Source organism: Elgaria multicarinata, chromosome 4 (assembly GCF_023053635.1).
Source record: "Elgaria multicarinata webbii isolate HBS135686 ecotype San Diego chromosome 4, rElgMul1.1.pri, whole genome shotgun sequence".
Lineage (NCBI taxonomy): Eukaryota > Metazoa > Chordata > Lepidosauria > Squamata > Anguidae > Elgaria > Elgaria multicarinata.
Window position 1 is genome coordinate 90,881,640 of NC_086174.1, and position 27,578 is coordinate 90,909,217.

The following is a 27,578-nucleotide window of genomic DNA, read 5'->3' on the forward strand; positions in this document are numbered from 1 at the left end:
ACCAGTTGTGTATTTCAGCCAGGTACTTGACAGTCCTGTTCTTACTGTTGCAGGATGACTGAAAAGTGAGCTCTCTTGATTGTAGCAGATCAACTATGTTAGGTTTTGTGGCTCGTAGTTTGTACAGGCTGTGTGTCATCTATCTTCCATCAGGTCCCTTTCAACTCTTCTTTCCCTCCCCCGAAATTACTTCTGAGAAGGCGAAAACTCACCAGAGTTAACTATTCATATACTATTCATAACTATTCATATACTATTTATAACTATTCAAGCAAACATGTCAAGAAAAGATTATACCCTGTAAGTTGGCACTATAATTTGGTGTCATTTTCAGGAGTCTTACTGTGGTACTTGGGTCACACTAGCTTTAGCCATTGCAAGACATGTGTAGCTTTTAGCCTTTCTTACTGTCTGACTTCTAACAAACTGATTAGAATAAAAATGGTGTTTAAAAGAAAATAAGGGGTTAGAGTTTGTAGTGTTGATGGAGTTTGATTTTAAAAACGTCACATGAGTGCATGTAAATTTTAGAAATTCAGAATATCATTAATTAATCTTCAATCCTCTCCCCTTCTCCCCCTCTGTGTGTGTGTGTGTGTGTGTGTGTGTGTGTGTGTGTATTAGAGAGAGAAAGAGGAGAAAAATTGCCTTTAGCATTATATACCTATGAAGTTACCGTCTTGCTCACACACAATAGAATCATAGAGTTGGAAGGGGCCTACAAGGCCATCGAGTCCAATCCCCTGCTCAATGCAGGAATCAATGTACATGGGCTTCCCTGATAGTTGCCCTTCCAGAAACTGACCAGGCCTAGACCCGCTTAGCTTCATCAAGGTTGCAGCATCCCATGCCATCACACCAGATAAGTGGGACTCAATATACTGATCTCTCCCTAAAAGTTTCATTTCTTTAAAAGCAGGAATGAAATGACTGGCAGTGATTTAATGCTAATCCACACCATAGTCAGTCCTGATTGTTGAGCTGCTGCTTGGACGGCATAAACTGGCATTTTAATCAGTATGTTAGCAATGGCCAGATTTCTAAGCCTGGCAGGGATCATACTTATTTTGCTAATTATCAACCAATTTTTGTTAATTAATGTAGATATTAAAATATTGACAGCAATTTTGGCCAATAAGTTACAACTTTGGTTTGGCCATACCAGGTGGGATTTGTTAAAAATAAATGGAGCTGATAATCTCAAATTAGTTGTCAATTTGGTTGCTTTAAATTTGGAAGTAACTGACCCTGCAGCCATTGTTTGTTTGGATGCAGACAAGGCCTTTGACAAAATTCATTGGAAATTTATTTTCACTACACTGAGTAATTTTGGCCTTGCTGTAGAATTTTTTAAATGGGTTAGAATTTTATATTCAACCCCAAAAACTAGAGTTAGGACTAATGGACTATTTGGGGGGGTTCTTTTTAATTGGGCGAGGTACCAGACAAGATTGTCCACATTCTCTATTGATTTATGTTTGGAAGCCCTGGCATGTGTTGTTATAGTAGTATCTACAACCTTGTGTGCTATGGCTTAAAATTTAACATTATCGTTTATGATGATGATCCTTTACTATTTATTTCAAAAACTCCAGTAATCTGTTCCAGCTTTAATGCAATTGATCGACATTTTTAGTGAACTGTCTGGCTATTCAATTAATTGGTCAAAGTCTGAAATGATGCTGATTGGTGATAGTGTATATCCTAGTATATTAGGCAATTCACGGTTTTGACAGCGCCCAGATTTTATTACCTAATGGAGAATATGTATTCCCAGAGATAGAATGAATATCCTTGAGAAGGATGCAACTTCAAGTTAAAGAAGATGGGTTTGGTTTTCCAGAGCTTGCTATATGTCAGCGGGCCTATTTGTTTACCTTTACTAAGCTTTGTTCTTTTCCGCTTAGACTAGTTTTTCCACCTTGCTCAGTTTTGAAATCTTTCTGTCTGGAATCTCTCTCCAAACGGATGGCACTAGGTTCTCGGCATAGTAGAATGGATAAGGTTCTCCGCACAATTTCAGCAGTGAGAGACTGTGGCATATAATGTCATGTTGATTATAGTTTGATCCCATGCTAAATTGACTTTATATGGCAATCCTGATCTAATTGGGAAGAAAATGTTTTTGTGGTGGATGTGGACAGATTAATTATTTTCTCCTTGGATCAGCTATTGGATATGATGATGAGTTTTTGTTATTTTTGGCTTTGCAAGATAAATATGATTTACCTGCTACAGCTGAATGGCAGTACGTGCAATTGAGACATTTGTTAGAATCTTGATTCAGTTCAGTCGTCTTTACAGCTTCAGAGTCTCCAGATCTTGCAAACTCTAATTGAAGTCGATCAGTTATGTCGACCCATGATTCATGTTTATAAATACTTACTATCAGTGAATAAATATGATGCACAGGGTCTTCAGCAGGAATGGAACAGGGAATTGGAATGTCCTATTTTGTCTAACAAATTAACCACCGTTTTGGCATCAGTATCTGTTTTTATCATCTATGGACCTCCGATTACATCTTATTCAGCAAAAACTTTTTTCGAGTCTGTTAGAGGCCAGAACGCCTCTTTAATAAAGGTTCGGCTGTTGGAAGTGTAATACAGCTAATGCTTCTTTTAACCATATATTTTGGAAATGTCCAATAGCTGCCTCCTTTTGGGAGAAAGTTATTGTGCATATAAATTTTGTATCGGAACAGTCTTTAATGTACTTTTACATTATTTACCTGCTTCTTGGAACCTAAGTACAGCACTACACCGATAGTGCTATAAAATAATAATAATAATAATAATAATGATGATGATGATGATGATGTCAGTGTAAATGGATTTTCTGTGCCTCCTTGACAGCCAATAGACTGATATTAAAATACTGGAAGGGTAAATGCTCACCTCCAGTAATGCAATGGATTGAGGACCTAACAATGCTTTCAATATAGGTGCCTCTCGTGAATGGACAAACATTTGGTCTCTTTTTGTTGGACGTTTATGTATAACACCTTTTTGGTTTCTGTTTTAGAATGTTGTAGCCAATTGAAATGGATACTTTCAACTCATGTACTTAAACTATATACAACAGTAATTTTCTCCCTCTTTTTTCCTTTTTCATGTTTTGCTTTGTTGAAATTCACAAGAAAAAAATCAATTTATATAAAGGTCAGGTTTGCACTATCAGCATGGGCAAAGAATCCAGTGTGTCTTCTTTGCCCACCTCCATTGTGCCGGTCATGTGCCCACCATTTTCTTAATTACCCTCTATGCGGTGTGATTCATTGTGTTGTCTGAGTCCTCATGGCGGGATGGCTTCTAAACCACCCTACAACCCATAGCTTGTGAGGTGGTTTACAAGTTAGCCCTGCTGTGCACTGTGCCAGTTTCAGATGACAAAATAATCCACCCCAGGGTATAGTCAAATGGGGTGCACACCAGCAGCATGCATACTGGCAAGGGAAGAAGCCTTGATGGCTTCTTTCCCCTGCTGATTGTGTGAACCAATCAATAAGATGTTTCTGATGCTGATTGCCTGCAGCTCTGGTGGTTTTTGCAGTGATAACGAGTGTTTAGTAGCCTGCATAAAGAGATTCCACTTAGCACCTCCTTGGAACACATTTATAGCTTTAAAAATTTCCATCACCAATTTGTACCTTCAGATCATAATCTTATTTGAGAGATCAAAGCATTAATAGCTGTATTAGTAACTCTGGACAAAGAATTTGAGATGATGCCTCAATGCATTAGCTAGGCTCTTTTTTTCCCTTTTTTTTTCTTAAAAAGGGAAGCTTTTGAAGTACGTTTTTACTGATGGAGCAACAATGATGGGGGAAAAGTTAGAGAAGGCAGTTCTTAACTTGAAAGAGACCATTGCTCCTTAGAACAAAGAGGGGATCATTTGAGCAGAAACACTTATTTGGATTGCAAACTGTCTGATTTTTCTGAGAGGACATGGGTCACTCAGTCCCTAGCCACAAAAGGAGAACATTCAGAAAGATAATGCATTTGGATCCAGAGATCCCCTGAAAAGAGCTCATGGAATTCACAGAAAGGCAAGTTTGTTTCCCTGATTCCCCACCCATGCCTTGGAATTTGCTTTGGAGGACCCTCTGGGCAGAATCCTACAGGGTACTCATGCCCCTGCCAATTCTCTTATGCCCTGTCAATTCCATTGCACAAGTGGCCTCACTGCCTGTGCAATGGTGATTTAGTGTTTTAGGGGTGGGGGGGATAATGGGAGGGAATGCATGTTTCTGGAAGGAGGCAGGTCATCAGAGCTCATATAAGGGAGTTCTGACCTGCCTTCTTCCAGAAACGAGCGCTTCTGCTTGTTTTGAGGCTTCCTCTTGCAAGTGATGAATCTACTTTGCAGAGGGTCCTGCTTGCAAAACAGAATCAATGAGACCCACCACTTGTGAAAGGGAATTGGGGCTGAAGGGAATCTACAGAGGTGTATGTGCCCAAATGGATTTTGCCTTTTGTAACCATGGGGAAGACAGTAAGGAAAAGGGGGAGATCAGCAAAAATCCCACTCCCTTTTTAAGAATGGGAGCTTCTGCTAGATCACAGCCATTCAAATAGAAAGAGTGTTTTTGTTCATGGAAGGGCTATTCTGAATCCAAGTCATTTGGGATGTTATAAATTGATTTAGTAAGAAAATATAATTGAGATTTACAATTAATCCATTACTCTAGACCAGAGTTCCCCCACCTGCTGCCCTCCAAATGCTTTGGATTTCAACATCTATCAGCATGTTCAGCAGTTAGGAATTCTGTGAGTTGTAGTCCAAAACATAGAGAGAACCAGGATAAGGAAGGTTGCTCTAGGCCATGGGTGGGCAACTTGCACTGGCCACGTGTGCAGCCCACTGTAGGTGCCCAAGGTGCACCTCCCCATGTCCTGCGCTGAGGTGACAAGATTGTCTTGGGAAGAGGGTAGGTGGGTATAGTTCCCTCTGTGAGCCCCCTTTCTGCAGCTCCATCATGCTTTCCACAGTTTGGGGGTCTGTCGAAAGCACTTTTGAGCTGCAGAAAAGGGCACACAAGGACAACTTGCTGGGGAAAAGGGCACAATGCCAGAGATTCCTGTAAGTTGTACATTGGATGAAAGAGACAGGTTGTGTGTAAATAGAGTACACCTGAACATTCATAGAATCATGAAAGGGACTGGAAGATCATTTTGAGGTTACAACAATCCTACTCCAAGGTACGATTGTCCCCCACTCATATCTTGCCACTGTCAAGAAGATAGTATGAAAAATTGCACCCAATTTACCTATGTGTAAAAAAGGATGCCCCCAAAAGCCTTGAGCAAGTGGGCAAAGCTACTGTACAAAGTACAGAAAAAAGAAATTCAACCACTTTGAGGAGTCGAGGTGAAGCAAATCATTTTTGCCCTCAGCTATAGTGAACTGTGAAGCAAGACAGCTCATGTCAAAAGTTTTTCAATTCCATGCAAGAGGCATCCCACCTTGTTGCCTTCAGATAGTTTCCCATATTCAGTACAACCAAATGATTCACAATGAATAAATCTCAGATGATTACTAGCTAGTGGTGGGACAGCTTGTATCATTGTAAATTAGAGACAAGTGCAGGAATGCAAAAATCAAGGCCGGATTCTGAAGTTGCTGAAGAAAGCAGAAAGCCTAGTTTCTGGGGACACCTTGGTTCTACAGCTAGACTGCCCTACCCCTACCCCAGGATATAAATAACTGTAATAAATATAACAACCTTATTCTCCATGAACATGTCTAATCTCTTAAAAAGCCATCTGATACCCATCACTACATTTGTGGTAGTGACTTCCCTAGTTTTAACTCTACTTTTTCAAATTACAATAGATATTACAGATGGTTGTATCACATAAAGAAAAAAGTAGCATAAAGCCAATTAATCTTGCAGTGTCCATAATGACTGAGCATTTAGTACTTGTTATTAGTATTCCTATGTTTTTCTCCATAAAATTAATGCCCTCCCCTGCCACTTTCAGGGAGTGAAAGTGAATTCATACAATCATTAACCAAGTGGTGACTTCGTCTTTACATTGTGATCCTGTACATGCCTCCTAAAATGTAAACCCCATTGAATTCAGTAGGGCCTACTCCCAGATAAGTGCGCATAGGATTACAGCCCTAACTACTTTTGTGTATCATTCTTTAAAGGTTGGAGGATAATTTTACTCATTTCCATTTCTTATCAGAAGCAGGGATGTAAAATTCTCACTTCTTGGCAAGACAATACAGATGACCAGCTTACTAAGTGATTACATGAATACTGTGAGCTAGGTAGCCATTGGATTCTATTAGACAGCTGCAAATTTCAACCTTGCCATAATCCTGCAACAATATTATATGCACTTATCAAAACAGATATCAACTTCATCACAGAATGAAATCCTAATTAATAATTTTGGATTTATCTAGATTTATGAACATATGGCATTTTTTTTCTTTTAATCTATTCTACAGCTTTGGCCATATTTTTCCTTTCATATTTCTAATATTGATCTTCCCCACATTTACAAAAAGTTAGCTTTAGATTCCTAATTCGTGTGTAGGATCTCAGATTTGTAAAATGCATTTAACAGGTTTGTTTAAATAAATAATTAAACACTGTGGCAATTCATACAGCCTATTTGGCAATGGGTTTACTTTTAAACATGACCAGATTGTCATGTAGAAATAGTCGTTGATGTCATTGTTAAGTGTCTCTCTAATCTGTTGCAATAATTAATTTTTCTCCTCACTGGGAATTATTTGCACCACTCTGCTCAGCCTTATTGGCACATACATCAACACAGATGGTACAGACATATACAGTGGGCAACATTAAAAACTGGCCATTTACCATCTGCAGTCGTTTTCAGCCACAATACTAGATATTCTGGGTTGTAAATAAGGAATTAAAAATAACACGTAATATATATTCTTAGTGGATGCCAAGAACAGGACATATGAGCTGGGGTGGAGAGAAGTAAATGTGACCTCCTAGCTTTCATTAAGAGCCTAATGCCAATATTTTCCCAAATTGCACTGCCAGAAAAAGCACGTGAGTGAGCTGCGGGCAAGCGTTCCGTAATTCCACATCGCACATTTGCCAATCCACTTCCTTGTGGATAATTCATGTGCTCATCTGGTCCTTTGTCTGATGTCTATTTTTAGGAGAGTACGCTTTTAAGCAGGACTTGATTTCATTTTAAAAAAACACCCAAAACTTCTAGGACATACCTGCTAGTAAAAGAAGTTCTATATCATTAAATGTGGAAGTGATAGATTTGGAAATTAGGGGTAAAGCATGTACTTCGGTTCAGTCCCTAGTATTTCCGGTTAGAAAAGTGTCTTGAATAGCAGAGCAGGGAAAACCTCTGCCTGCCAATCAGAATAGGCTGTACTGGGCTGGATGGCCTAGTGGTCTGAACTGGGATAAGACAGATTTATAACTTCAGTTCTGTAATGCAAAGCCAGGCTAATTGTTTAAAGTTCAAACTCTCTTCTCCTTTCTGCTGGGAAATTAATCTGTTGAAAGTATGGAACAAAATGGAGAGAAAACTAGTGTGTGTATCTATCTATCTATCTATCTATCTATATAGACACACACACTGTGTTCTCTTGCACAGCCACTTTCCATAAGCAAAGCATCATAAGTGAGGCTTTGGACTCAGAGTTGCCATTTTTAGTGTGGGGCAGGGCTCACAGAGTTGTAATCTGGGCCAACCTTACACTGGGCCTCTATCCACTAGGCAGAGTGAGTCAGCTGCTTCTGCCAGTAGAGGCTGGGGAGCAGGGGTTGGCAGCAAGGTGGTGGTGGACAGAGCCGAGTGTGCAACATGAGGCACTACAAGATAGAGAGCTCCCTAGTGCAAAGAATAAGAATGGCTTGGTTCAGACAACACGCTAAACCATGCTGCTTAACCACAAAATGGTTAGGGTTAATGCATTAAGATTATACAAGACATCATCATCTGTGCTACCTGTAAAGTTTTTTTGAATGAGGCGATGGTGCAGTAAAAGCCTCTGCATCCCCGAAGATAGCATGCTGCCCTCAGGGACAGTGGAGGATACTGTCCCAACTGAAGCAAGGTTCAACTACCAGTCCAGCTGGATTTTATATGTATAATGGGGGGGGGGGGCACCATCTTGTCCTTTGCCTCAGGCAGCAAAGTACTGTTAGCTGACCCTGAGTTGCATAGAATAGATCGTGGAGCTCTCTTCCATCTCTGTGATGGGAGAATCTGCACTCGCTCAAATTCACACTTCTGTATAACTGCTGCAGGCAGAAACTTGCTCTGCGCTGAAAATGGCAAATTACTTCGGATGAAGGATGTATGGCAGGAGGCGTAGGGCTAGCTCGCCCTTGAGCAAAGTGGACATTTTCCAGGGCTTGGGGCCAGTCGTTATAAAAGTCATGTCAGCAAATGGAACATGCCAAATCAGGGTAAAGGGAAACTTCTTCAGGACAAGATGGCTTGGGCAGCCTTGCCCATGGAGTACATTGTCAGCATGGCTGTGGCCTGTGCTGGCACCAAAAAGAATGTACGGGAAACTTTTCAAAGCCACATTAAGAGATGAAGCACACATTAAGCCATAAAGAGCATTCCTGTGGCAACTTCAGCATGTGTGCGTGCACGCACATGCATGCACACACCCTGCTGTTTCATTTAGAATGGCTTTCTCACAAAGATTGCTGCCATCGCATGCTAAGTCTCCATGCCTCTGCTCCATGTTCCTAGCAGCTGCAGTTAGAGACGTGCATATGATGGACACTCCTGCCTTCATGCTCGTGACCAGGGTACTGTGTTCTCAAGCTTTCAAATGGAGCTTTGGAACATTTCCACGCATAGAGCTGACACAGGCTGCACCCACACCAACAATTCACACCACTGGCAAAACTACAGGCTATCTTGAACTGCAGAAGTATTTCTTCCCCCTTTTGCTGGCTCTGTTCTTTTGGCTTCCCAGCTCTGGAAATGGAGGGCATTTGTGAGAAGTGTGCTTTCTTTATAAAGGACCACTATGTTCTTTAATCCGCAACACTGATGATCCCTCCAATTGTGAACTCAAGAGAGTGAGTGCTGATACCTATGTAGCCAAAGTGTGTCTACTGAGAAAGCCAGAGTCCTGGGGGTGGGGAGACAGCTGAGGAGGGAAAGGAAGAGAGAAAAAATATGGGAGAGGCGGAGAGCAGGTAACCTATCCTCCCATACTGCCACTTTCTTTCATCCCTTCTTCTTGCTGGAGGTACCTGATGGGCTGCAGCACTGAGGCCCACAGGTACACCCCAGCCCCCAGTTTGGTTTTAATCCAGCATTTCTCAGTCACAGTTCCATTGTTGTACTATTATGGATTTCATATTGCAGAGAAAACAGGATACTACAATCAGTTGAGTGACAGTGATCACTATCATGACACAAGGCAGGATACAAAGCCCTAGTTAAAAGTCTGAATAATTGTGGAGAGCAAATAAATAATCAGTTGTCTTGTCTCTTCTCACTTGTGTCTCTTTCTTCTCTGTGGGAAGAAGACTGTGACTTAAAAATAACATGCAAATTCTTCAAGATTTCTTCAGGTATTCTCCCAGAGCGCCTGTGGCATGTCCCCTAAATGCCGTTTATTCTTAGAGGGTTTTTTTTCATTCACATAAGTAAGCAAAAAGTCTTCTGTGTAGCGACTCCCATTGTCCCTGCACACCTGGACATCTTGGCTGGGAATATATGGCTATATTGCATGCTCTCATGCTGTTCATATCTGACACTTTAAATCACAGAGAAATTCAATGACACAAACATTCCATTAATACAAGAATTATGGCTTATGCCCCAAAGTTAGGAATCGCTTTAAGGCTATAATCTAACTTGCGGGGGAGACCCATTGTACCCAACAGGATTTACTTCTTGCATAGGACTGGCATGATGGAGTCTTATTCATCCTTTATTGGAAGCAAGCCCCATTAACTTCAGGCCAAACTAGATATGACATCTGTCCCAATGTTAAGGTCTTATGTAGTTGCTTTTCAAAATAGCCAGGGCTGGGGAGACAAGACAGAACAGGACTGCTGTTTAAAAACAGCCAGAGATGGGGAAGCACGCCAGGTCAGGATTGTGGCTTTGGGAGTGGTGCTTTGATGTGATCCTCCCCTTACACCTACAATTCACAATGGGAGAAAACTATTGGCAACAATGGGAGCTTTCCTCCCATTGCAGCTCACAGTGCAAAGAAGATTAGATTCTGATTAGGCCCATGGCATGGGCAAAGGGTTAAAGCCCTCCTCCCACAATGTCATGGACCCAATCCAGCTGCCTTGCCTGGGCAGACTACATATGGAACCAAAAGCAACTATGCAGGACCAAACATCTTGCCTAAGTTGACCCACTGTAAGACTGAGTAAGCATAAACTCGGACTGAACTACTTATGCTATGCATGGTTTTCATTCTGAAACTCATTTCTCTGCATGTGGTTTCCAAAAGGAGATTGGTTCCCCAATGCCCTTTGCAGTTCTCTTTCCTACTTCCCCCTCCACCTTCTAAGTAAATGGCAAGATGTAGAAATCTGTGGGATAAAATGTTGGAAGCCTGAAGCAAGTGTATTTATAGTGTTGTTTTATATATTTGCCCTTTAAAAAATTATCCAGCCACAGAATTTGGTCTTTTAGTTTTCTATAGTGTAGAATTCTAAAGTTCCAGGCCATGATAAAATGCATTTAAGAAACTTATAAAAATGTTAACTAAGAAATGTAACCAACATGAGTGCTGGGAAGGGTTAATATAGTTAAACATTGTCCGTTTCCTCTAATCTAGTGATTCCTTAGGAACACAAATTCTAAGATCCACATGGATCTCCCCACTTGCTTCGACATCATGGCATTTATAGTAATGGTCTTCTCTAGACATAGTGGGAACATATTTAATAGGGAGTAGGCAACTCAGTGTCTTCCAGGTGCTTTGGACTATACTGCCCATGAGCTCCAGACAGCATTGCCAATTATGGAAGCTGTAGCCCCAAACCTGGGGTGGGGGGAAATTAGTTATGTACCCCCACATATGAAGTTGCCTTATACAAACCCATACCATAGGTCCATCTAACTGAGAATTGTTTACACTGGCTGGCAGCTTTTCTCCAAGGTTTCAGGCAGGAATCTTTCCTAGCCCTCCATAGATATACCAGGAATTGAACCTGGGACCTTCTGCATGCAAACCATGTGCTCTACCACTGAACTAAGATCCCTCCACAGACAAATGTTAAGGTTGGACATGACATATTGACCACATTTGAAGGATATAAAATCTCGTGCACATTAAAATGTTAATTAAAATGAGTTGGTTAAGATGTTTTTAGACATTTAGCCTAGCCCAGACAGAATGAGCAGTTTATTTGATTATGCATATCCATGCTATAAAAAAGCTACATGAATATTTTCAATGAAATCTCACGCATTTAATAGATAATTGTAAAACAGTTTTATTCTCTCTTTCCAAGCAAGTCATTTCAGAAAATGGGATGTTCTTGAACTTTTGGTTTTTAGAAACCCAACTAAGACAGGCTGGAGTAATAAAGAAAAAGCAACAAAGCAGTTTTTCAAAAGGTCAGCCACCCACCAAACCTAAAGAGAAAGTGCCTTAATTCAGGAAAGGAGTTATGAATACTGAACAGGAGTCTGTAAAGTAAAACAGTATATTGTAGAAGTGGTTGTAATCTGCATATATCACTTTAAATCCCCACAATATTATCATCTAGGTTTTGAAATTGAAGTGGAGAAGAGGGAGGGAAATAACTCCTGTGAGGAATGGCTACAGGAGTAATTGAAGAGGAGTTAATTGAAGAGAATTTGTAGATCCCTCCCAGTGCTGTTTTTTCCACAGTCCCATCAATTTATGATTTATTTATTTTAAAGAAGTTTTCCACTTATATCCCAGCCTTTGGCTCATGAAGGACCCCCAGAGGTCATGGAAAATTTTATCATAATAAAATAAAGACAATTAAATGGCATTGGGTCTCTCAGACCTCCCATGTAAAGGTGGAATATCCTATCTGCGGTGGCTTAATATTCCAATAAAATATGTCTCAGAACCCTAGGCCAGATCTACACCAAGCAGGATATGACACGTTGAAAGCGGTTTGAAAACTGTACGTGGAGTGTGTCCTGGGCCCCAACAGTTGCCACTACTGTTATAAACCGGTTTCAAGCTATAGTGTAGATCCTGCCCTAGTTATGCAAACCCAGCAATATTGGTTTTATTGTTCTCATTTGTATTTTAATATTGGATTTTAGCTTGGTAAAAACGGGTGACTTTTAAAAAACTGTACTTTAGTGTAAATGCTGGCTTGAAATATTAAAAATAAATAAAGCAATTAATTATTTGGGGGGTGCGATTATTTTTCTGCAAATCCTGGCATCAGCAGCTTTGATTTGAGACCATTCCAAAGTCGATCAAATAATATTTAGGGGTTGAAACCGAGTGAACAAAAAATTGTGTTCCATATTGTTATATAGATGGCTATATAGAACCTCTGCCAGTTTCAAAGGCAGCATGTTTCTCTATATCAATTGCTGGGGACAAAAGCTGTTGCCTTTGTGTCCTTCTTGTGAGCTCCCAAGAGGCATTTGGTTGACCATTGTGGGAACCAGGATGCTGGATTAGATGGACTTTTAGTCTCATCCTACAGGATTCACAAGGCAAGGTATCAGGCAGGGAGATCTATTTGCATTGCTTTTAGCAGGAAGCCAATGGCTCACAAATAACTTTTGTGCGATGCCTGTTCAGTGTGCATAGTGGCTCTAACTACATATTGAGATTGTTTCTCTAGACCAGACTTCCCCAACCTGATGCCCTCCCCCCAGATGTGTTGGGACTGCTGGGAAAGGCTGATATCAAGAAGATGGTAGCTAATCTCTTCCACTGTTATTATTAAAATTTTCCCTCACTTTTGTAAGAGCAGCCATGGGATTTTCTCATTTTCTGCTGGGCCCTGTGAGGACCAACCCAAAGTTATCCATTGAGGTTCATAGCTGAATGTGGTTTTGAACCCGTCATCTCAATACAAATCCAACACCCTATCTACTACACCACAGTGGTGTGTTATAGAAGACATACTAATAGTATTGGTGGTTCTGAAGCAACTGGTGTAATCTCATGTTCTTGCATTTACATGTGTTTTGAATCTTGGCGCTGCTGTTGTCATTGGTTTATGGAGACGTTTTGAAAATCTAATTCTCCAGTTCTCCTTTAGATGATACCCTCACTCTTTTGAGAAATACTTGGGAAGAAGCACAGATGCAAATTAGAGCCACAACTGCAAAAACCTCACTCAATTTTACAATAATATATGCTATATAACGATAAGGCCAACTCAGCTCTATGAATTTTTATTAATATTGGGAGTAGACGTTCTCATGGTATACTGAGGCTATGCTAATAGTGTTCTGCTAAGAGTAGTTCCATGCAAGCAATCTTGATCATCCTCAAGCAGGTAATTAGACATAATTATTGTGTTAAACTTGCTATACAGGGAAAACTATAGAATTCAGTCATGGGATGTGATTAGGTTTCTCTGGGTCCAGTTCAAACCATTGGTTTTGACCTTTAAAGCCCTTCATTGATTAATACCAAGACCTGAAGAATCCGCTGACACCACATGTGCCTGCCTGTACTTTGAGAACCTCACCAGAAGCCCTTGTCTGATTTCTCCCCCATCGGAGGTGTGGTGAGTGGTTACCAGGGAGAAGGGCTTTTCAGTGGTAGTGCCTCAGCTTTGGAATCTTCTCGGAAGAGAGGCTTTCCTGGCACCCATTCTGACATACTTGGGACCAGAGGAAGGCTTGCTTAAAAAGTGTCCCAGGTTTTTTTAAAAAAACATTGCTCTGTTTTACTCTGATTATTTTTATTCTGCTTTTATCAACTATTATTTTAGCATATCTTAGCTTTAGGGTTTTTTAATGGTATATTTAACTGTAAGCCACCCTAATATGCATGCAAATGTATGGACATTTGGAGGGTTAGTATGTGGATAGAAAAGTATTGTGTGAACGATGCCACAGATGTATAAAGCATTCTATAATGTATTTTGGCTGCTTAATAAAAACAGCTATTCTCTCCCCCCTCCCCCTTTTAAATGTGTAATTTGGCTTAAATGAAATGATTATGCAGCAATCATTTTTTGTCTCCGTCATTTTAAGGAAATGTTGGCTATGCTAGCAGAAAACAAAAAAAGAAAAAGAAAGAGCAGCATACTTTGGAATCTCTTCAAAGTTTTTGATTCTGAAAGAAGGCATTTTTGCTTTTGAAAGAAGAATATTTGTGTTAAGTGTACAGGAATGCAGAGTGATTAAAGCTATGATAACTTTTCAAACAAATCTATAAAATGCCATTGAGGATTTGTTGATTGAAACTCTTTTGTACAACTATTAAGTTCTAGTTTGGATTATGACTTTCTTTTATGAAAAGGAGAAGAAACTGCATTCCTTTGTTCATAGCATGAGTAAATTTAACTTCTCAGCTCAAAAAACATATCCAGCTGAGTAATTGTAAGGGTTTTTCAGGATCACGGTTTTACTCAAGAAAGTAAAGCTGTGGCTATTGGGGCCGGGGGCGGGGGGGGGGGGCAAGGAGTTAAAATGGCCTGCACTTCACCTGGATATTAAAATGCTATAGGAGGAAAAAGCAGCCTCACAATGTCACTCCATTCAGCACATGAAAGGAGGAGCAGAGTGAAAGTATGATGGAAAATGTTTCACATTTGTACCTGATTTGGGTCATTATCTAGGTCAGCCTTCACGTCCCTGCTGCCCTCCAGATGTGTTGGAATACAACAGCAGTGGCATCTACTGCTCCTCCTCACCACTCCCATTGTCTGGGATAGTGTGAGAGGCAGGTGAACACACAGCTTGTGGTGCTCAAGAGGAGGAAGAAGCCCATGGGAGGTTTGGTCAGTGGGCCTTTGCTGGGATGTGGTCTGTCAGCAGGTGCCCAACCAGGCTTACCTTTGATGCTGGCCCTATCCCACATGCCTAGCTAGTACATAAAATAATACCAGCAAGTGCTGCAAGTAGGCAAACTTTGGCATCACCTGGAAAGTGTAATTGCAAGGTGTGCTCCTTGCCCCCTTTGATCAGTTTGAGAAACGTAGATTATAATTTTAATAAAACTACAACCTGACTGTACATAACTTGAAGGTTCTTTCCTGATGTATACAAATGAGGCCTCAGAGCTCTATACAATGCGACAAAAAAGTAGCATGGAAAAATGTAACCTCACATTTAGAGGAGTTGCAAGGGGGAGGAGGAAGTGGGAATCCACTGCAGAAGCAGCCTTTTTTTTTTTTTACTGAAGTAGTGTTTGGATACAACCCATTATGATTCAGGAAAGAAAGCTGCGAATCTGTGTAAAACTGATTCTGCAGACGCTTCATGATCCACCCAAGTAGTTTCACTTCTACACAGCTACTGGTTTGTGGTCAGTATCGTAAAAATTGGAGCCCCAGCTGGAGAAAGGCTGGGTTGCTTTAAAACATACTGCTATATCCAAAAATCCCATTCTGCTTGTAGAAGGTGATTTGCACTCCTTAAGGATGCTGGAGCTTTGCATGAAATAAGTGAAGCCAAATCCAAAAACTTCCTTCTGCTTATGCAATAACTTGTGCAAACTCAGTTGGAAACATGAAGAACTGCCATATAGCCCACCCATTAGAGCCTTGAATGGACTGTTCCACTAGTTTTTGTGGACCAGCGTTGATGACTGTTTTCCTTTGGAGTAAATCCAGGCATTCCCTTTCATAAGAGAAATGAGAAATAATGGTGAGTATCTTCTCCCATCCCTGTTCTGCTTAAGCCAATTCCCCTTCATTGGCTACAGATGGCCTTGCACCCTCACTATGGTGGGTGGCTCATCCTGAGCCAACATGAACTTCCTCACTCTGCAGAAAACCCCTATGGGTACTTCCCTGTCTACCCCCCTTTTAACTTCAGCCTCCATCCACCTCCCCAAACTTTCTGTTGCCATCCAAGGAGGCCATGGTGCTGCTGGAACTTCTGCTTCCCCCCTCCTTTTGCTTACTTGCATTTCTCTCGTCTTGTCCTCTGTGGGCCATTTAAAGGGCCCCATATTGCTCTCTGGGCCCACCTCACCCCCTCAGTGGTGCAACTAGGTAATTTTAGACCCTGGACATATTGGGCTTATCGGGGAGCTTTTTACTGCAGCCATGTATATTACTGTGATTGTGATGGTCACAACTAACACTTATCTTCTCCCTCCCATGGCCATTTCATGCTTTAAAACCACTTTTACATTCCTTATCAGTTAACATAAGAAGAGCCCTGCTGGATCAGACTGAGGGTCCATTTAGTCCAGCACCCTGTTCACACAGTGGCCAACCAGCTGTTGGCCTGGGACCAACAAAGGAGGACATGGTGCAACAGCACTCTCCCACCCATTTTCCCCAGCAACTGGTGCACACAGGCTTACTGCCTCAGATACTGGAGATAGCACACAACCATCAGGGCTAGTAGCCATTGATAGAACACAAACAAAACCATTTGTCAAGCCTGGATAACAAAACACTCTGATCATGTGCATTTTTGCAATTTAACCTTATTTAAAACATAGCCTCATAATAACTACAGAAATAAAATGTTTGTTTTTGCACCTGCTGCTCTCAGAGTGGTCATTTGGCTCCAAGGTCCAGCCCTAGCTGCATAACTGTCCTCTGCCTCTGGCCAGCACTACCTGTGATTCTTGCTGGCTCTCAGCTGGGAAACTGTTGCCTGTGTTTCATGCCACCAGTGTGCCAGGGCTTTCAGCCAGCCCCAGCCAGGAGCAAGGGAGAAATGCTGACGATCCTTGGCGTCCTGCAGTGAGAAGATGAAAAATAAAGTTATTAAAATAAACCATGAGATCTCTGGAGTCCTTTTCTCATTACCAACTATTGAAAGGGGTGTTTTATGTAAACCAGTGGGATATACATTTCATTTTATGTTTGACAGTTTGCTGGCATGCCATTTTGGCTGAAAAATCCAGTTGTTCCAGATGTATACAACAATGGCATTGTCAGTATTCATTCAGTTAACATTCCAAAACAGGTAATTTAGAATTAAATTCAGGCGTAGAACAAAAGCCATGTTCGTCCAAGCAATATCAGTGAAGTGTCTATAACTCATGGTAACTGCAATGAAGTCATTTAAATTGTTTCTGTGTGATATGCCAAACACTTATATTTAGTATTGAATTGTTGCTCTCTGGGCAAGCTTGAATATGGATTTAGTAATTTCTTCCAACTAGCAACCGTCACCTGGCCGGAACAGCGTCTCAGAACAGGAGGGAAACAAAAAGAGTAATGTTAGCTACTCCGTCTGGCACCTGGAATCGGAGGTCTCATCATTAGGTCTTGTCCCTGATTAATAGCTCTAACTCCAGAGGCATACCCAGATGGTAGCACTGGTACCTCTTCTCTACAGGACAGGTTATGTGCACAATGGGAATCCAGCTATGTGGATTATGACATTATATTGGTCTTGAACTTCTCTTCGGCAGATGTGTGTGTGATACTGTTCCATCCTACTTTGCAGGTTTACTTCCTGTTTGACTTTCCATTCAGTAAAATGAACTTAGTTAGGCCACATCAGTTGTCCTCTACTCAGCACTGGTTAGGACTCATCTTGAATATTGCATCCAGTTCTGGTCACCACACTTCAAGAAGGATGCAGACAAGCTGGAGCATGTTCAGAGGAGGGCAATGAGGATGATCAGAGGTCTGGAAACAAAGCCCTATAATGAGAGACTGAAAGAACTGGGCATGTTTAGCCTAGAGAAGAGAAGGTTGAGGGGAGACATGATAGCACCCTTCAAATACTTGAAAGGTTGTCACACAGAGGAGGGCCAGGATTTCTTCTCGATCATCTCAGACTGCAAGTTATGGAATAATGGGCTCAAGTTACAGGAAGCCATATTTCGGCTGGACATCAGGAAAAACTTCCTGACTATTAGAGCAGTATGACAATGAAACCAGCTACCTAGGGAGGTTGTGGGCTCTCCCACACTAGAGGCATTCAAGAGGCTGCTAGACAACCATCGGTCAGGTACGCTTTAAGGTGCATTGAGCAGGGATTGGACTCTTCCAACTACTATTACAGGCCCCTTCCAACTCTACTATTCTGATTCTATGAACCAGACTTTGGAATTGACCCATTAAAAGGGACTGAAACTCGCAAGGGTTGGCCCACTCCAACAAGTTCAAGATGGTACAGTAAAGTGTCATTGATCCATTGTGCCATGGATTATTCAGAGGTCAAGAATCAATAGACTGACATCCCCCCTCCCCAATGCATCTCCAGGAGAAGATAATTCACCAATCTATTAAAGCTGGTCTCGGTCAGATTCTGAGCCAGATTGAAAAGCTTGAGGAAGGATGTTTCATTCAAATGAAACAGGAATCTTCCAGCTTTTGTTGTTGATGTATAACCTCAAAGACATTAGTGTTAATTATGAAATGGGGGGTGGGGTGGGAAAGAGAACTGGTTTTAAATTAATCATGATCTAATTTTGTTAAAATCGAAGATAAAATTAAAGTAAGTCTTTCTCCCCAGTTAATTTAAGTGGGTTTGTTTCATATATATGCCAAGAGTGCATTTGACATACGTTTGTCAGGCAAGTAAGTAATTTCAAGGACTCAGTCAGTGCTCACTCATTGAAAAATATAACTTCATTAGTAATTTTTCAGTGAATTTGTATGCTAATATAGGGTTGCTTTATCCATCATGCTTTTCTTTGTATAAAAACAACGAAAGTACACATATGTCTAGATCATACCCACATCTATTTTGGCAGGTGTGCATTCCCTAGGATCACACTACAAACTGAACCTTCCCAATAAGCAAAACAGTCACCTGCCTGATCTTCATAAAGAGTCTCCACAGTTGTTCATACACCAGGGAAAACCGATATATGTAGGGCAGGAAATTTGTGAAGGACATGATTCTGAAATATCAAGTATTTGTTTCCTTCTCATCTGGAATTGCATCAGAGCAAAGTTTTAAAAGCACATTTCAAATTCTAGTGTGCCCTGTTCCCAATGCTATGGGGAGAAGACAGGAATGCATAAGATTAAAAAGCAAACTCATTCATCCTTCCGAAGGCTTGCCATCAAAAATTGCAAAGAACATGAGAACAAGGGAATAAAACAGATAGCAAGACAGATAGTGACAACTTTAACTGCTTCCCATCTACTCCCACGCTTTGGGACACTCAAATCAATCCATGGTATAATCAAATCCTCCCTATATCCCATCCACTACATCATCATCTTTGGAACTCCCAACAGAGATTTTAAAAGCCAACTTGCCCCCCCCCCCGCCCTCCCCAGCACACACATACAATTTTCAAGACTTGATGTATGTTGACAAAGCATTGAGTAGTTAATGGGTTAAGTATTTGTTTAATAATAGTTTTATATATTACATATATACTCTGTTCTAAGGCATTTTCCAAGTTCTGACATACTTGATCCCTGCGTTGTTTGAAAGGTCAGAAACAAACGATTTTCTGGCTGTGGGAGGGGATATCGCGTCAAGCCCAAAACTGGTACCCTCATTCAGTAAATAGCTTTCCAGATGGTTTCTTTGTAAATATATGAGATTGGTTTGTTGGACACAGCTTGCAGCTTGACTAATAAATTAGAACCTGCAGTCTAATGGAGGAAGACAAAATTATTGCCCTGAACTTTTTACCTATGAGCTAGCTAGCGGGCTGTTACATGACATACATGAATATCTGAGCTCCTTGGCTCAGCTCAATGCTGAAAAGTTTCCTGCTGAAAAGGCATGCTGGATGTAGAATGATCACATGCCATTTTTTAAAGAGCAGCTTTTGTTGAATCAGGAAAATTAATTCAACCATCTGAAAAGAATTACAAAGGGGGGAGGAATCTGAGTGTGCCCAAGGAAGACCATAGCTCTGTCAGTGAGATTTAGATGTATATAAACAGTCACACATCTATTAGGAGGTTTCATGGAATGTTACCTGTTAATTTCATCTCGGCTGTGGGTTGATTCATGGTCTTATTGTTGTTCCTAATTACAATTGCTCCCCAGTCCTTATTGTTACTGTTTCTCTTTGCCTAAAAGTATGTGTTAGTTTGCTCTTTTACATCTAGGAATACACTGTTCTAGAATTTATATCATGAAACTCCTATTAGCTTTGATAACCTAGCTAAGTAGTAAAGTAGTCAATATTGCAAATAATTTCATTAAGAGTTAAATGCTACACACAGCTTTTTTGTCTTAAAACACCAGTGCCAATGTAGCATTTAGCATCCAAGGACTTGTTTTGAGCGATTCTCATGGGATGAAGATATGTGGGAAAGTTTTATAGAAGGGAGTTATCCACACAATTTTCTCATAGAGAATTAGCATTATCCAGCTTTAATTTACAGGCACCACAAGAAGCTGGAAGGCTCTAGATGATCCCCCTAAACTCCCCAAAAGGTACCTACAACAGTTTTTGCACAGTTTCAAAAAAAAAGTGTCCATTACGTTTGCTTGGTTGAACCGCTGACTGTTTCTAAAGGCTAGTATTTAGATTTAGTTGTTTTTACAGACTGAATTTCATCTTACTACCCTCCTAGGATTTGCAAGCTCTTACAAGCAAATGTTTCTTACAGCAGCACTCCATACAACACACTAATGTCTCAATGCTCCTGACCTTGTTCACTGCACAATCACCTGAATCCTGTGCACATCAGTGCCAGCATGTCCCTGGCATTTTGAGCCACTGGAGTGCATGCAGTTATGCATGTAACAAGAGCACTTCAATGTGACTTAAATGGGCATCAAGCAGTGCTTTTCAGCGATGGCCGCAAGAGATGTAAGATTAGAGCTGTGATTAAATGGCCACTCAAAATTCTCCACCCTATTTATGGGTAGAGAAATTGGGGGGAACAATTTCACTGAATTTCTCCAGGAGGAGGAGAAATTTGCCAATAATTTATCACAGGTAGGCATCACCATTGGCAAGGGTTGTAGAACAGCCTTCCTAAGGGTTTGGGGGTTTTGTTTTGTTTTTGCACTGCTACTGGAAGTAACATCAGCATCAACGATGTTGGCAGTTTGTCTCCCATTTTGTATCCTCCACAATGCACCATACACCTAGCATCGCTCTACAAAAAATAATGGTGATGAAAATGTTTGTGTGGGGGGTGGGGCCGGGGGCGGGGGGGGGACTCTGAAAAGTGTCATTTTATTTCTAGGAGGTAAGAAAAGAAAAACCTTAGGAATTTCCTGAAAGTTTCCTTTCCCCATGAAAGGGTTTTCCATTTTTCTGCCTCATTCTCAGGGCACTTCTAATTTATTTTGAATGTGTGTTGGTGGTGCTTTTGACCTTGCCTAATCACTATGAGGTGGTTGAGGGTACTGTCTATATTTTTATTTCTATTACACATCTCACCAGTCTGCAGTCTTTCTTTTATTTCTATTACACATCTCACCAGTCTGCAGTCTTTCTTTTATTTCTATTACACATCTCTACAGTCTGCCAGGCTGCCTGCACTTCCTGAGCTGAAAAGGCCGCATGGGAGGAAAAAATGTATGATGCTTTCCCTTCGATGGGAAGTGCAGGAAGCCAAGGAGGCTCCACGCTGTCAAAGAGGTGACTGTGCAATGAAAGTCAGGACATTCAGATACACTCATCATTCATCATATAAGTAAGGTAAGCACAAGAACCCTGAACCAAACCCAGGAGAATTTCTGCTAAATTTCTTCTCCTTCGAATTTCTTTTCGAAAGCATTTTTTTCCCTTTCAGATTGAATGAGAATGGTGAAAATTTTCATGGGAAAAATTTTTCAGCACAGCACTAGTGCACACTATCCCAATGGAGAAAAGGTGGCCCATTAACATTGTGAAAGGAGAGGATATACATTTCCAAAAAAGAGACAAAAGGTGACACGTTTGCATAACAATTTCATATGCTAATTTATATGTATTTAGAAATTATTACTATAATTTAAATAGAAACTCACCATGGTGGGGAAGACTGTGACCTGTCTGCCTGCTCAGTCTGCTGGCCAGGAGCTAAAGGTTGATGGACAACTTTAGGGCTCAGCTGTCTTCCTTCTGATGGTTCTTTATCTTTAAATCTGACTTGGACTGGACAGCCCTTCAAATAGAGGGCTGTCCTCTGTAAAGGAGGCCACTCTAAATGGAAACTGCATTCAGCTTAGAGCTGAGGGACTTGAGTCCAGATCCTCCTCAGTCACAAACTCCCTGGGTGACTTCAAGCCTGCTTTTATGATCTGTGCAGTCGTGCAGGGCAATGCTGCCCACTCAACAAACATACACCTTCAACTTCTGAGTTCGCAGTCCAATACCATTCCACCATTGCCTTGCAAAGCCCTCCTGTAAGGAGACCAATGATTAAGAAACAAGTTAAAATTAAGTTTTTGGAACAAAGAATGGACATATTTGGAACAAAGAATGGACACAACCCAACAAAAGTTAATTAAGTCTTACTGAAATTCGTAAGACAAAATATACAGTTAAAGAAGTTTAAATCACATTTAATGGACTGGTTCACTCATACGTACACTTCTCCTGATTTCCTTATACTTGATGACCAGCAGCTGAGGGGGTGAACTAATCCCATTGAAGAGCAGAACATATACTTCAGTGGGCATCAGAGCTTGTACGAATTTTCTGTGGTGTTACATCTCAGTGATGCCTCATTCAGACATGAAAATCATCACTTGGTGTTGTAGGTGTTAAGTGATCACAATGGATGTGTGAAACCATCCTACATTGCAAATTAGTCTCAATTGCACCCAGTAAGAGACTATGTTATGGAGAAATCTTAGCTGGCACTTTCCATACTAGCTTATTATGGCAGGATTCACTTTCCAGTGCTAATTTGAAACAGCTCTTTTATTTTCAAGAATAATCGTTTTACCTCCGTGGCAGTGAATTTAGTAGCAAACTAGAGAAATGCGGACCCCACCGTAGTACATTACAATGGCCTCACTGTGTCACTAGAGAGCTTTCTATGAAACCCATGCCTCATTTTCAGTTTCCACATAATGATCTAATCTGATCAAAATGTATCCAATTTTAATGCAAGGATTTCTGCCCATCGGTTATTCAAGTGCTGCATTTAGTTTTGTTAATATCAGTTCTGCATCTATTTTTCTGGAGTTCTAGCACTACTGGAAATAAAATCTATGATGCAAGCCATGCTTTCAAAGAAACTTAAATTGAAAATCTCCCTCTAGGGGTCAATTTTGATCTCATGTTTATCCTCCACAGAGAAATACTTGTGCAGGTATCTAATCACAAAACACTACATTGAGACGCAAAATCCATACACAGTTTTGAGAACAGACCTGAGAATCAGCACCAACAGATTTCAAGAATCTAAGCTGCTTGCATTTCCAACACAGTGGCTAGGTACACACAACACACCAACCAGTGATGGTTTATTTCCTGAAACAACCCACGATGGCATGTTGATTGTGGGATGCCCCTGCCCCCATGGAAGATTATGTCCCCCTGATAACCCATGGTTTGCATTAAAGGTTAGTTTACCTGTGGTGGATTAGTGTGTTGTCTATCGCACAGTGTGGGTTACAGAGATCGCCTATACAGCTGCACAACAAGAACGGCCAAAATGCTGCTTCTGCTGTGCTCTAAAGTGATCTCTATTCCCACCTCAAAGAAAGCTGGGATAACTACCCGGCTGGGAGGGAGGACTACAGGAGGAGGAGGGGTAAGGGGGGTGAAATAAAGTACTCCATGTAGCTTGTTTGCATGATCGTCTGATGGGAGCACAGTAGGTTGTTTGCATAACCACCTACCCAGTTTAGCTTGCCACGACACAGGCTCTGAACAACAGACCCGGCCGCAGCTACTCTCTGCTCAAGCCAAGCACCACCACTTGATACGCCTAAAACCCACCTTCCTCCAAACTATGTGGAGAAAGGGGTTTAAATGGGGAAGGATTTCAATATATAAAATAAAACACTGAGTTATATCTGCTGAGGTGAATTATTGTCAGAGAGGGTGCTAAATGTGTAAACCTTAGATGATAAATGCCAAACAGACATGTGGGATTTTTATGGTAGTTAAAAACAAAATAATCAAAATTTATTTTTAAAAGTTCACAAGCTTTGTTTCAAATAAACCATTTAAAGCCCTTTTTGAAACCTTTCATACAATCCTTTCACTCATTCACATATGTGCTTTCCTTTTTCTCATACAATCACTCTTGAACTTTCTTTATTATCAGTATTGATTAATATACATCAGCTCTGTGCACACCACACTCCAAAGTCACCACTCTCTACACTGACCCTCAAATTTCCCAGAACTTAGGCACTCTAAACACAGAGAGCACTAAAGACTCTAAGAGTACCATGGGTTAGCATGATGTGTGAACCCAGCTAATATGATTCATGGGTGTAACTCTGTAACTAGTCAAATAGGTTTACATTGAAATTGACCCTATATTACACTTTGCATATTACATCTATATTAGTTTACTTTGAATCCACTTTGCTTGATTTTGAAGAACTGGCGTGTGATTTTTCACATGTGAAATTTACCATTCCAGAAAAGATGTATAAACTAGTATAACTGCTCCATCACATGTGGCTTGTCATTAACTCTGCACATACAAATCACATAAGGTGACTCTCCCTTGCCCTTCCAAAATCCAGTGTGACAAATCTGTACTGGGGGAGGGGGGCTATAATCAGCATTTGAGCAGTTTGAGAAAGTGAGTAAAAATAAAAACTTTGTGTGTGTGGATTCCCCAGCTATTCAATTGGCAGTGGGAGATAAGGAAATTGCAGTAATCAGACCGGAGGCTGGAAGAGGAGGATGGAGACGTGGAGGCTGTGAAGACAATCACCGGCTGGCAGGACAGAGAGAAAACACCATGTTGTTGCTTTTATTGCCATTATTTAATATTTTAAATAACTTGAATTTGTACACATTCTCTTTGCATTTTTCCACCTCATCCTCTTAGGCCTCCCCTGGGGACAATATTTCTTCTAGCTATAGCCTATAGGCCTGGAAAAGGCATATGGATTATCTGGAGCTTTAAAAATATCAACAATTTAATACTCTAGAGAGAGTTCGGATATAAATCCCAATGGGAAGACTTGCTATCCATCATGAATTCGTGCACTACATTCCATGGTGCAACTAGGGCTGGCTCTTGGGAGCCCAATGACCACTCAGAGAGAGGCAGGTTATGGGGCCCTCAGGGGAACAGAAGCAAAGACCATTTTATTCCTGTAGTCATGATGGTGCTATGATTTAAGTGAGCTCAAGATGCAGAACTGCATGTGCTCAGACTTTTATCAGGGTTGGCATGCATTCTCACATACAAGGAATGTGGAAGCAGCTGTAAAGCATAGAATGGTGGATGGGAAGAGAAATGCTCATTGTGGACTTCACAACTGAATTAATACACAAGGTTGGCTAAAAGCTAGCTTAATTATCCATGCTCTATAATTACCTAGCTGCACCAACATTTTTTAGTAAGTTGCCAATGCCATTATTTACCAACAAACCCCATGAGGATCATAAACTGGTTGGTGATAATGTTTTATTATAGAATAATGTTAAATCCTTGGGCTTGGCATCAGTGTTAAAATCTGTCACACCAACCAATATGAAATTTGTTGATATCACATCTAAGAGCACCTCCACCAGCTGAAGTCAGAAAATTGTTGAAGAGTGGGTTGTACACCAGGACAATAATGAATTTGTCCCTAGTGCCCAACACCAAGTACATATACTTAAAATTTACAGATTGCTAGACAGGGTACTGAAGAGATAAGGTGGGATCTTTGAAAAAACACAGCAATAAATCTAAAGTATTGATTAGTCTAGCTCCTGAATAGTTTTCTGTAGTTCCCAAAGGCAAACACCAGCAAAGATGGTTAAGCAAAGACCTGGAAGCAAGGTAGACTTCACCTGAAATCAAAGCACACTGGTCCGTACAGTTCCAAGTGTATCTGAAAGGTTTGATTACATTCACATTCTAAGTCTTATAAATACATACCAATGATTATGTAGATATTTGACATGAATTCAAAGTCCAACTTCATTAAAATCCTTTCTGCTTTGATTACTTGATTTTTCATTCTGATCAATTGGTTTTCTCTTCCATCTTAATGGGTGCAAATGGTAAAAAACACAGATCACATCCTATATGCATCAAGATCTTCTCCAATTTAAGTCATAAGTCATACTAAACGGAAACCTTTGTTTTACCTTGAGGCACTCTCCATGAACCCAAGCATTCAGATGATAAATTAATACAACTTGCTTGCCTTACTCTAGGGTAAATTAATGTCAATTTACATATACATTGTCCCCTCAGAATAACTGTGGGACAATGTTGCTGTATATTCTGGAGCCATATAGCTTTCTTGTTAAGTATAGTGTTACCTTGCCAGAAAATGTTAATCTGTATCTGTTATTTACAACGTACATCAGGAAAACAACTTTCAAAGTCTATCAATCAAGATTCTTTATTTCTTCAACAGATTTTAGCCATGAACTTCAATATTACTGCAAGTCCAATTTAAACCCTGTCTTCAAAAAGGCCAATCTTATATATATTTAGGTGCTTTCTAAAATTACAGCTGTTACACCTATTTTTTATTTTTTGGAACTAGTTGACATGAAGTGACTAGAACAGTCCAAGGCCATGCAAACATTTTCAAATTCTGCTCACCAAATGTACATATAGTTATTGTATAAATGCCAAACCTTTAAAATGCTTCAAAAAAGCAAATACATATGAGCGTACAGGCTTAAATGGATACTACATATGCTGTATACAGCATATACAGCTTTGTTCAGCGTGTAAGGTCTAACTCCCATTCATGTGATTTTTAATGCTTTTCTCATTTCTTTTAGTGTAAACTGTTACGTTTCACAACGAGGTTACCTGCATAGCCCTTCTACCATGCTATTTATGACTGCTGTTTCTTACTTACAGAAATAAGGTTGTGTGGGTGTTCATGCACATTATTATTTTAAAAGTTCTAGAGCACCCTTCACCCTCACAAGAATTTGTACCTATATATCCCTTTAGGAATTTGGTGAGGTTGTTGCTTGGAATATTGGCTGCCTGGCATTTAGAATGCAATTTAAAGCAGATTTGTTTTATGAAGTGATCTGCTACACTGCAGTAGTATACACAATTCCTTCTTTAGTGCACATAGTTTGTTGGCTCTTTATTTCTCTGCCTGTCCTAAACTTTAAACATGCCTACATAAATGATGGCTTGGATCCAAGCATTCTATTACATCAGTGTATTTCGCTTCCATTCATTCAGAGAGGAATCTCCTACCCATCTGCACCCCAACCAAAACAGAAGGAAACAAGCCTGGTTCCATGACTTTTATCTGGCGAGCCATATAAATTCTCATTTGCCACAAAATGTTGTTTTTGCTATGAAAACCTAACATTAAACATTTTATTACAGAAAGCCAGGACAGGGTTGATTTAATGGTTTTGTTCCAAAATGTGTGGCATTCTGTAGTCACCAAACACAAAGACAACCTTCCCTAACCTGGTACCCTACAGATGCTTTGGAC

At 40.5% G+C, this 27,578-nt stretch overlaps 1 long non-coding RNA gene across 1 annotated transcript; it reads right to left on the bottom strand.

Moving 5' to 3' along the window:
- Positions 1–16,737: 16,737 nt before the first annotated feature.
- Positions 16,738–22,159, bottom strand: LOC134398439 (uncharacterized). Its single transcript, XR_010025415.1, has 3 exons — positions 21,993–22,159; positions 18,867–18,988; positions 16,738–16,832 (listed from the first exon to the last, which is right to left on the bottom strand). It is a non-coding gene; the product is annotated as an uncharacterized LOC134398439 (long non-coding RNA).
- Positions 22,160–27,578: the final 5,419 nt, after the last annotated feature.